This window comes from Pan paniscus, chromosome 14, assembly GCF_029289425.2.
Source record: "Pan paniscus chromosome 14, NHGRI_mPanPan1-v2.0_pri, whole genome shotgun sequence".
Lineage (NCBI taxonomy): Eukaryota > Metazoa > Chordata > Mammalia > Primates > Hominidae > Pan > Pan paniscus.
This window is the reverse complement of record NC_073263.2, coordinates 85687324-85699871: the sequence shown is the minus strand read 5'-3', so window position 1 is coordinate 85699871 and position 12548 is coordinate 85687324. Positions and strand designations below refer to the sequence as shown.

General features: G+C 34.0%; 1 long non-coding RNA gene across 1 annotated transcript in view; it reads right to left on the bottom strand.

Moving 5' to 3' along the window:
* The window catches only part of LOC129393654 (uncharacterized), a 194570-nt gene extending 182765 nt beyond the window's left edge, over positions 1-11805 (bottom strand). Inside the window, exon 1 of the long non-coding RNA XR_008620678.1 lies at positions 11698-11805. This is a non-coding gene — a long non-coding RNA (uncharacterized LOC129393654). The remainder of the gene's footprint in view (positions 1-11697) is intronic.
* Positions 11806-12548: the final 743 nt, after the last annotated feature.

The window sequence follows — 12548 nt, the reverse complement described above, 5'->3', positions numbered from 1 at the left end:
AAAGATACTCATTCTCACCACTTTTATCCAACATAGTCCTGGAAGTCCTAGTCTGATCAATCAGGCAAAAGAAAGAAATAAAAGTCATCCAAGTAGGAAAATTTGACTTTTACATCAAACTATCTTTTTTCACTGACAATATGATTCCATGCTTAGAAAACCCTAAAGACTGGGCCAAAACATTCCTGGAACCAATAACCAACTTCAGTAAAGTCTAGGATGTAAACTCAATGTACAAAAATCAGTAGCATTTCTATACACCAATAACATTCAAGCTTAGAGGCAAATCAAAAATGAAATCCATTGTACAATAGCCACAAAAAAATAAAATAAAATACCTAGGAATACATTTAACCAAGGAGGTGAAACATTTCTACAAGGAGAACTACAAAACACTGCACAAAAGAAATCACAGACGACACAAATTAATGGAAAAATATTCCATGTTCATGTATTGGAAGAATCAATATTGTTAAAATGGCCATAGTGTCCAAAGCAATTGGCAAATTAAATGCTATTCTTATCAAACTACCTATGTCACTTTTCACAGAACTAGAAAAAACTACTTTAAAATTTATGTGGAACCAAAAAAACACCTGAATAGCCAAAATAATCTTAAGCAAAGAGAACAAAGCTGTAGTATTCACATTACTGCACTTCAAGTTATACTATAAGGGTACAATCCTCAAAACAGCATGGCACTGGTACAAAGACAAATAAATTAATAAAACAGAGTAGAGAACCCAGAAGTAAAGCTGGACACTGATAACCATCTGATCTTGGACAAAGTTGACAAAAATAAACAAATGAGAAAGGACTCCATATTCATTAAAGGGTGCTGGGATAGCTGGATAGCCATATGAATCCCTATTGAATCCCTACCTCTCACCATATAAAAAAATTAACTCAAGATGGATCAAAGGTAATGGAAGACCTCAAACTATAAGAATCCTAAAAACAAAAAAAAACAAAAAAAAAATTTGAAACACCATTTGGCTTTGGGAAAACATTTATGACTAAGTCATCAGAAGCAATTGCAACAAAAACAAAAATTGACGAGTGGAACAAAATTAAAGAGCTTCTGTTCAGCACGAGACACTATCATCTGAGTAAAATATTCACAAAATATGTATTCAACAAAGGTCTAATATCCAGAATCTATAGGGAACTTAATTCAACAAGCTAAAGATAAATAACCCCATTTAAAATGGACAAAAGACATAAACAGCCACTTATCTAAAGAAGACACACAAGTGGCCAACAAACATATGAGAAAATGTTCATCATTACTAATCATCACAGAAATTCAAATCAGAACCATAGTGAGATACTTTCTCACACCAGTCAGAATGGCATTATTAAAAAGTCAATAAACAACAGAAACTGTGAAGGCTGTAGAGAAAAGTGAACATTTGTACAGTGTTGACGGGAATGTAAATTAGTTCAGCCACTGTAGAAAGCAGTTTGGTGATTTCTCAATGAACTTAAAACAGAGCTACCGATCAACTCAGCAATCCCTTTTATTCAGCATCCCTTTTGGATGTATACCTCATCTCTGGGTATACATCCAAAGAAAAATTAATAATTCTACCAAAAAGACACATGCACTTGCATGTTCATCATAGCACTATTCACAATAACAAAGACATGAAAACAACTTAGGTGTTCATTAGTGGTGGACTGGATAAAGAAAATGTGAGCTGGGTGCGGTGGCTGATGTCTGTAATTCTAGCACTTTGGGAGGTCAAGGTATGTGGGTCACTTGAGGTCAGGAGTTCAGGATCAGCCTGGCCAATAGGGTGAAATCCTATCTCTACTAAAAAAAAAAAAAAAAAAAAAAATAGGCTGGCATGGTGGCATGTGCCTGTAATCCCAGCTACTCTGGAGGCTGAAGCAGAAGAATGGCTTGAATCCAGGAGGCAGAGGTTGTAGTGAGCTGAGATCATGCCACTGCACTCAAGCCTGAGCAACAGAGCAAGACTCCGTCTCAAAAAAAAAAAAGGAAAAGAAAATGTGATACATATACATCATGTAATACTACACAGCCATCAAAACGGAACAAAAATCATGGCCTTTGCAGCAACAACATGGATGCAGTTGGAGGCCCATATCCTAAGAAAATTAACACAGAAACAGAAAACTAATTACCACATGTTCTCACTTATAAGTGGAAGCTATACATCGTGTACTCCTGGACATAAAGCTCAAAACACTAGAAACTTGGGACTACTGTTGGGGGGAGGAAGTGGAGAAGAGTTGAAAAACTATTAGATACTCTGCTCAATCTCTGTATGACAATATTATTCCTACCCCAGACTCAGCATCACACAATATACTCAGGTAACAAACCTGTACATGTACCCTCTGAATCTAAAATAAAAGTTGAAAAATAAAATAAATAATTAAAATTATTATTTGATTAATAAATTAAGTATCGTATATTAAAGAAAACACTTTTGCAATAATCCACCTGTTTTCATCCCTTCTCCCCAGCTTTATATTCCAGGGTTCATTATGTTTACTCTTTTATTTTGTATGGTTTTGAAATGAATCAGCAACTGGTTTGATCCCCCTCTGTAAGAATTTAGTTCTGACTTTCCTTTACTTTGCTGCATCATTTACTGTTTGTTTGTAGGATTTCCATTTTAAACTTGGATGGAGTACAAATTTTGAAATTATAACACATATCTCATTTGCAATTGTGTTTCTTGTTCTCCTTTTTGCAAAGATAATTTTTAAAAGAAGCAGGTAGATACATTTTGTATTTTCAAAAACCCCTTTGGGAAACTTTCAATCAACAATATAGTTGATTCAACAAACTGAAGTGCTTTGAGAGGCTTAAAAACAAGTTCAGGTGATCATATAGTATGCAAAGAAGAGGATTTTAGAGGATATGTGTCTGGTTTTGTCATTGGTACACAGAAGAGCATCTTTAAGTCTTACCTAAATCATATGGGGAACATAAGAGGCAGAGGCATTTCTTAAGTCATCGCTGTTTTCCGGGATCACAGGACTCCAATAAAGTTCAACAGAGTTGACTTTTAAACCGATATTTAAAAAATGACAAATGGAAAAATATACACTAGTTTGTGCTTTCGGGAAGAGTGAGCAATGCAGGCAAAATTTTCCTGTTCAATTAACTTTTTCTAGTGAAAGTTACGCACTGGGTAATGTTGAGAGTTCAAAAGTAAAATAGATAATGCCGACTGCACACAGTGGCTCAGGCCTGTAATCCTAGCCCTTTGGGAAGCTGAGGCAGGCAGATCACTTGAGGCCAGGGGTTTGGTAGCCTGGGAAACATGGCAAAACCCCATCTCTACTAAAAATACAAAAATTAGCCAGGCATGATGGTGCACATCTGTGATTCCAACTACTTAGGAGGCTGAGGCATGAGAATCGTTTTAACCTGGGAGGTGGAGGTTGCGGTGAACAGAGATCCCACCACTGCACTCCAGCCTGGGCAACAGAGCAAGACCCTGCCTCAAAAAAAAAAAAAAAAGATAATAACTTCAAAGGGCTTCCCATCTAATGCAAGAGATTATTTGAATCCTATATAATAACTCCCATAACTTAGATATAAATTAAAGGCTTTTGTAGCCCAGAGGAGGAAAACGGATTCTTTTCAGATGTGGGCACACATTAATTCCTGAAGAAGGTATATTTGAGTCGGCTCAATCTAATAAAGCTTTGCTCTTTTCAAATTGCTTTCACATATATAATCTCACTTAAAAATTACAAATCATCATGAGTTAAACATAGTGGGTATTATTTTCCTCATTTTGCAGTTCAAGAAATAAGGCCAATGAATGATGGGATTAATTCTCCATGCTCCAGTTTGGTTGACTGCCTATAGAGTGATTTTTTTCCCTCTTCTGTATTATATTTTAAGGGCAGTGAAGGTTAGAGAGTGTGATGAAAGAAGTAGATTTTACTCAAAACAGAAAAGGAGGCTGAAAGGAGAGAAAAGGGAATAAAGAAATAAGACAAGTAAAGAAATATATACCACTGAGCCTAGGGTTTGGGAAGAAACATAATGAAAAACTCTTGGAGAATAAATGAGATCACCACTGATTATGACTGTGCATGGCATACTAGAATTTACCCTTATTCAGTGGAGTGTCTGGAGATTTCTGGCAACACTTATGCAATGTCTTTATTTTTCTCTCAAATATAACCCCAAATCAATTTATCTCTATAAAACTTGATTTTCAACCTAGTTGGTCTTCTGTATTTCTCTTTCAGTACCTCATAAAGTTTTAAATAATAACTTCTTCAATATGAATTTTCAAAAACAGCTGAGTATATATGCATATAATATGCATATATTTTATATACACACACACACACATATATATACGCACACACACATATAATGATTATACTCAGAAATAATGCAAACTACCATGATGGGCCTATAGCTGACACTGAAAAGTTTAACATACTTGTTATCACGCAGTTCTAATGGTTCAAAGGAATCCCTAATAAAGAGAGATAAATATAAATGCAACACTCTTTATATATAATGAAATATTGCAGATTGTATAGATTTTATATGAAATTGATGTTTTGCTTTTTAAAAATAAGTCTTAAGGTTATTCTAATAAGTAGATGATTTCCAGTGAGTTGTAAAATAACATATTCAATCTTACGCTGAAAACATCTCATAATTTACATGATTGCACCTTAAGGAAACAAATTTGATTAACAATATTATATGCTTGGCAATGTCATTAGATGAAAAAGAATCACCTTTTAAAAATTTAACCTTCTAGATAACTTATTTGTGCTTATCAGAATATTCTCTCTTCAAGAAGGTAATTTAGACATAAATTAATCATGTTTTGATAAAGATGGACTTGCAGTAAAAAACAGCATATTAACTGACACATGGTTTTCTGGTGTGTTTATTTGGCTAAACATCAAATTCACTACAGCTATAGTTATTGTGGTAAAGACCAGAAGAAAAAAATTTAATTATTCAATAAAAAGTTTACAGTGTCACAAGTTTACATGTACAAAAATTAAACCAATGTGCATAAGTTTAGTCTTCACCATGGGAATGCCTAGAAGAAGCTATAATTGAAATACCCGGAAAAAGAACTGGCATTTTAATTTGCCAATGACTTGTGGCAGACACACTGGCTGGCAGAGACAGAATATCAGTATTAAGAAATACACATAAAGGAAAAAAATCATATGGTATGGTAACTTGAAAATCTTGCTAATTATTTTCCTACAGAAGCCCCAGGCTTCTGCTTAAAAAGTGAGAAAATGAAACTCAAATGGGCAAATAAGTGTTCCCCATTTTATGCAACACTGTAATAATTTAAACATCATACAGCCTAACCTATAACCTAAGCATGAACTCATGTAAAAGATATGTGTTAATTAATTTTAAATATGAGTTAACAAATGTTCACCAAGCAATAACTATGTCTAATGCTTACTGCTGAGCAGATACCAAAATGCATGGAATGTAAACCAACCCTGATGTCCAAAAACCTTCAATTTATTAAAAAAGAAACAGAATAAATGCAAAAAATTGGTTAAGAGTATGGCAATTATTATAAGGCCATATTTACAATAAACACTGTTGTTGATTTGTTCAGATTCTCTCTGATCCCTCTTACAATCTGTGTGCCTGTCCTTCAGCTTTTTTGAGCTTGTTTCTATCACTTGGCCTCTACCATCTTTGGAAGGTTACCATTGTGCTGCTAAAGATACACCATCCAAAGGAGCCTAGGGCCAGAAGTTTCTGGGAGTTATATCCTGCCCTCACCTCACCCCATGCCCAGAGTGGTCAAGTGTTACTAAAGGATAAATAAATCACTGGTAAGTGGTATGGAAATCCATGCCATGAGACGGGATAAACTCTCCTGTGACAGACCTTCACAGAGGATTCAAGTGAATCTGGGTTTTCAACTCAGTAATGCCTTTGCTTGACTTCTTCCGTTGGTGCACAAATCCCTCTGACAGAAGCTGACTTAAGAAAATAATTGCAAGATATATTGTATAATAGTATATTGTTAATTGAAAATAACAAGTAAAAATATACATGTTGATGCCTCAGAAGAGAGAGACATTGTGGGCTGGAATAGGCTAGCTGTATAACTAAGAAATATTTTGTTGCTTGAAACAAGAATAGGGTTTAGATAGAGAAAGGAAATTAGCTATTCTGCCACAAGAACAATGTAGAAAAATCTTTATGACAGAGTCTTCAAGTCTTTGTAGGGTTGGTAGAACAACTCTCGTAGAATAAAAGTCTTTATGATAACTGGTGATTTGCTTAGGAATAAAAGTCTTGAAGATAAGGAATGACTTTCCTGGAAATAGATTATGGAGGTTCTTAAAACTGAAAAACAATTGTATTTAAAGAGTGTAAGATATAACCAAAAATGTATTCTGTAGAATTGGAGAAATCATTTAACATTTAGGAATAGAGGAGGGTTATGATTGCAGTTGTGTTTTAGGATTCATCTACTGGTGGCTGTACTACATATTTTGAGGAATAGGGAGAAAAGACAGAACAATTTAGAACCTAATATACATGTACCAACATGAAGTAACCAGTGGATCTAAATCTAAAATTTTGGCAAGAGTAGGGGAAAGAGTTGTTAAAAGGAATGGAAATTAAAATTTTAGAATGACCAGTGCTCTAAAGAATTTTTAGAATCACTTATAAGGTTTTGTGACTAATTTGATGGCAGGTGGTAAAGGTGTGAACAGGCTTTAAAAAATAGAGGAAAGTAAAATAAATCCAATGAGACATTTTAATTCTTAGAGACTAAGCAATTCATAGCACCATCATCAGAAATAGGCATGCATTAAATCACAGGTCTAGTAGAAAGAACACAAAACTAGAATCCAGGAATCATCCATTTTACTAACTAGGTCTCCAAATCCTTCTGAAAATATTATGTAAATTGTAAAGATTTCCAGGCTTTAAGAATTCGTCCTTAGACAATTCTGATGACAATAATAATTGTCAAGTTATCTTCTGAGTCTTGTGATATCAGAAAGAATCTTAACAATTTGATTTATATTTTTTTTTCTTTAGAGAAAATGTTAGGAGATATATGTAGAATTACCTAGAAGGTCATTACTAGAAATGTAGAAGTGATCTTGACAAGAAGGCTGGATTAGGGCAGGAGTTACCCCACAAGGCAAGGCATTTAAATAATTGACAGAGACATTTCAGGTTGCAACAAATGGGAAATTGCTACTAACATCTAGTGGGTAGAGGCCAGCAATGCTGCTAAACATCCTAGAACACACCTGACAGACTCCCATGACAAAGGCATATTTATTCCAAAATGTCTATGATACTGAGGCTGAGAATCCCTGAGTTAGATGGCATCATCATGGAGTTAGATGCATTGACATTATATATAAACAGACTACACCAATTTTAGTTGACCCTAAAAAGTTTTAGTTGACACTAAAGAACAGTGTTTTCACATCTACCTCTTATTCTTTCTTGCATCACATATCTTCTAAATATCTACTTGACCTTAGATTTAAAGTTGTAAGTCACTATTCATGACATACCACACTATAAGATTCATTTATTCCTTACTGTCTACTCAGCTCTTGACCCAGTGTCTGACCAGTGTTAGGCAAACAAGTGTAGTTATGATATAATAAATAAAATAATAAGTACTTTTATTATTTTTACTATTGTATTTCTTAACTTACTTCAAAGAAATACGCACATTTTTCCAGGAATAAATACTAATGATCTATATGTTCCAAAATTAGATATTAATTAATGAGAGATGCATGGCACATAATAGATGCTCACGACATGTTTAGTGAATACTTGTGTGAAACAGGTAGACTAGAAGCCTTGAGGAAATACATTTTCATATCAAGATAAAGATGTTTAAAAGACTTTGAAAACAAGAAATAGCAGATAAAATGTCAACTGGCCATTAGGTATGCTTATTCCATTTTGTCAATATGACATTCGATTGTCAATTTTATTTGTATACTATGAACTTCAGTAAGACATATTGATGGCAAGGTTAAAAATTAACTCATGTAGCCAGATAGCTATTAGATGTCACCACTAAAATAGCATCTAAATCTGAACTTGCCTAAAAAAAGAATGTTTGTTCTCCCCAATACCTTCTTTCCCGATTCTCACTCATTTCTGGACATGACATCATCCAGTGCTCACTTTAACTTAAACTCAAAACCTAAACATTATTTTGCTCTTTTCCTCATCCTGATATCCAAAGGATCCATGCGTTCGTTAGTAAAATCTCCAAACATAGAATTAATCCTTTTGACTCCATCACTATTGACAATCCCCAAATCAAGATACCATTGCCTACACTCTGGATTATAGCAACAGCTTCTTCACTGACCTCTCTGCTTTCATTCTTGTTCCCAAATTTCCATTCTCTATATAGTGGCCTAAATAAATTGAGAAAAATAATAAATTAACTGATGACATTTCTGCTTATAAATCTAAAACTCTATTACTCCATTTAGTATAAACTCATTAATGCAGCACAATAGATTTCTTCGCTGCTTTCCTAGCATCATTTCTGTCTTTCCCACAGAAGATTCCTGTAGTTTTAGGGAAACTTTACTTTTGCCTCCTGGTTAGGAATATGCGACTAAACATTTAAACAGAAACAGAAAATCCTGTCAACATATGTTACACCCATGATCACAGGATTGACAAAGGGAAGGCATGTGACTTACACCTATCCAATCACAGTGAATTTCAGAGAAATTAGTGGAAATTGTGGAACACAAACTTTCCTATACTATGAGCGCATGAACTGCTTCAGCAATTTTGAGGTCAGGAGAAAAGAAAGAGTCTGAGGACATAACCAACGTATAGAGGCAAAGAGCTGAGGAAATTACAGGGAACAGAATTCTCCACAGTGATAGACTGGATAAAGAAAATGTAGCACATATACACCATGGAATACTATGCAGCCATAAGAAGGATGAGTTCATGTCCTTTGCAGAGACATGGATGAAACTGGAAACCATCATTCTCAGCAAACTAACACAGGAACAGAACACCAAACACCGCATGTTTTCACTCATAAGTGAGAGCTGAACAATGAGAACACATGGACACAGGGATGGGAACATCACACACCAGGGCCTGTCGGTGGGTGGGGGGCTGGGGTAGGGATAGCATTAGGAGAAATACCTAATGTAGATGACGGATTGATGGGTTCAGTAAAACACCATGGCACATATTTACCTATGTAACAAACCTAACCTGCACGTTCTGCACACACAAGTATCCAGAATTTAAGTATATATATATATATATATATATATATAAAAGAATTCTGTATAAACAACACTTAAAGTACCTCTGACTTCTAGGTTACAGTGGCCAATACATTTCTTTCTTGTTTAAGTGAGTTATAGTTGGATTTTGTGACGAAAAACATTCTAAAGCAGCAGGGCTTAGCCATTGCTATCTCAGGACTCCTTTACACTCTTACATATTATTCAGAACTCTATAAAGCTTTTCCTTATGTGAGTTTATCTGGTAGTAATTTTAAAATAGCATCCATAAACTCATTACTATATATGCTCTTTAACTCATAAGATAAAGAGCAGATATTTGTAAAACTAACTATGTTTTCCAAAACAATATGCTGAGTGAAAGAATGACATTATTTTACATGTTTGCAAATCATTTTAACATCTGGCTTAATAAAAGACAAATGGAATCTCATATCTGCTTCTGCATTCCATCTGCTGCAATTTTTTTACCATTTTGAAGAAAATCTTATCACACCAGAATATGTAATTCTAAAGAAGACATACAAATGGCCAAGAGGCCATTTTCATGTGAAAAGAAGCTTAATATCACTAATCATTACAGAAACATAAAACCACAATGAAATATCATCTCACACCTGTTATGATGGCTATTATTTTTTTTTTTCAAAAGTAGAAGACATATGTTGGTGAGGATGTGGAGAAACTGCAACTCTTGTATACTGTTGGGAATGCAAAATGGTGCACCCACTAAACATGATGGAGTTTCCTCAGAAAATTACAAATAGATCTCCCATATGATCCAGTAACATCACTTCTAGGTATTTATTCCGAAGGACTGAAATTAAGGTCTTAGAAAGATATTAGTACTTTCATATTAATTGCAACCCTATTCACAATAGTCAAGATGTGGAAATAACCCAAATATTCACATATAAAAGAATGCATTTTTTAAAATCTGGTATATACATACAAGGCAATATTATTCAGCCATAATAAAATAAAAAATCCTGCAATACATAACAATATGGATGAACCTTAAGGACATCATTTTAAGAGAAATAAGCCCATCACAGAAGGAAAAACACTTCATGATTCCACTTCTATGAGGTATCTAAAATAGTCAAACTCAAAGAAGCGAAGAATCAAGTTTGTGGGCACCTTGCTTAGACTTCCCAGCCTCCAGAACAGTGAGAAATAAATGTCTGTTGTTTAAAGTTTCCAGGCTATGGTTGTTTCTTATTTCAGCCTGAGCTGACTAAGACACTCTTACACCCCCAATTTCCTCCTCTAGGTTTAATTTCAATCTGTTCTCTTAAATCCCATCATTATCTAAAAATATTATAGATTCCAACTATTTTTATTGACTATAAAAATATTTATTTATTTTTGTTACCACTTCAGTCTGTTTAGTTGTTCAATAGATTAAGTAAGTAACACTGAAATATAGTGACATTTGCCACAAATCTGAGATGCAGGGGATGATGAATTTTAGACAAAAAAAAAAGAGTCGAATTTACACCCTCCTCTACAAAATGTTGTAGTAAAATAGACATTTTCTTTGGCTTTTATAATTATTTAACTCTTCCAATGTGTAAAAGGAAAAGTTGATTCTGTAGCCATTGTGGATATAAGATATGATTCACATTGATGTCACTCTTCAGTTGATTTTTTTTTTCTTTTTTTTTTAGATTTAGTTACTTAAAGTTAGTTACCTGTGGAGTAAATGAATGGATCAGGTGGCACAAAAAAGGAATTGAAACCAGACATTCTGTCAGTATTAAGAAATAGTTTGTGACTGTCACAATCTGCCAGGAAGAAAAGGAGACCACACTTGGTCGTAAATTACATCCTACGCATTAATTTGCACTCATTATAGTGGCATATAGGTCCAAGACTCTACTGATCTGAATAAGTGAAACAATGATATCTCACCACTTAGTATTGTTTGATGATAATTGTTGGATTCCAATGAGAATAGAAGTAAAGGCTTTGTGATTTTCCTAGGTAAGGCAAGGCAAACAGCATCAACAACATCTGCGATTTACTTCATTTATGTACGGCTTGTTAGGGAGAGAAGGAATAATGCTGGCAGCACTCTGCAATTTTCATCTCTGCTGCAAAAGGGCACAATGATTTTTCACTTTACAAAAATAGTTACTATTAGTCCTGTCATACAAAACCATTTAACACAGTTGATTTGGTATTGTATCACTAAAATTTCAAATGAAATAACTGTATTCTCATGCCAGAATCAGACTGCATTGTGAATATTTTTTCTAGCTTGTATTCTCTTGTATTCATGAAAGAAGGATGAGGAGGAATTATGTACACACACACACACACACACACACACACACACACCAAACACTTCTAAATAATTCAGCTAGCTAAAAATCTTTTGTTTGCCAGCAAACAAGCAATGCTAATACTTACATACTCTATTTTCTCTGCTTTGCTTCATCAGATAAAACCAAACTGGACACTAGGAGATATGTTTTATGTGAACTGCACAGGGAATTAGCTCTGCAGTTTCCAGGGACAACAGTAAAATTTGTGTGCTGGATTGCATTCGTGTTATTTAAATTAAGTCAGATTTTCAAAGCAAGCTGATTTAAGGAAACTGAAAATATTTCTTAAGTGATTAAAACAGGGTAGGATATTGTTTGTGCCATTTCAAAATAATCTATTGTTAGGATTTTTATTTCACAGATTTTTTAAATTTGTATTATAAAATTTAAAATAACTAGCAAATACTATAGTGATATGGGCAATGGGACAAATAATTTTTCATTTATGGTATCAATGAAATTAGAAGGAACTAAGTGCTAGCAACATGAAAACGTTTTTTAATAATTTGAGGTTTAGAAGACATTTTAATGTGCCTGTAAAAAACATTATAATTTTTAAAAATTTATATCTAAAACTGAATGCCTATTTTGAAGGAAATAAAAGGAGCTAAGATACATTAATTGCCTATTAGGCACCAGGATATTTTTCAATAGTGAGGTGTTGTATGATATGGAAGTATTTCCTTCATTTTCAATTGATAAATTAAGCTCATTTACCACTTAAGTGGTAAATGCTTAGCATATTGTGAGCTGTGACAGGCTTGGGCCTGCTCTGACCTCAAAATACTTGTTCAATGAAAGCCCTATCCTGTCTTTTCTCTCTTTGGAATCTAATGAATAATTTAATGAATGCTCTCTTTTCACCAAAATACTCTTAACTAAAGAATGGAAGTGCAATGCAGGCAATTATTATAAATTACATGAAAATAGTCACTG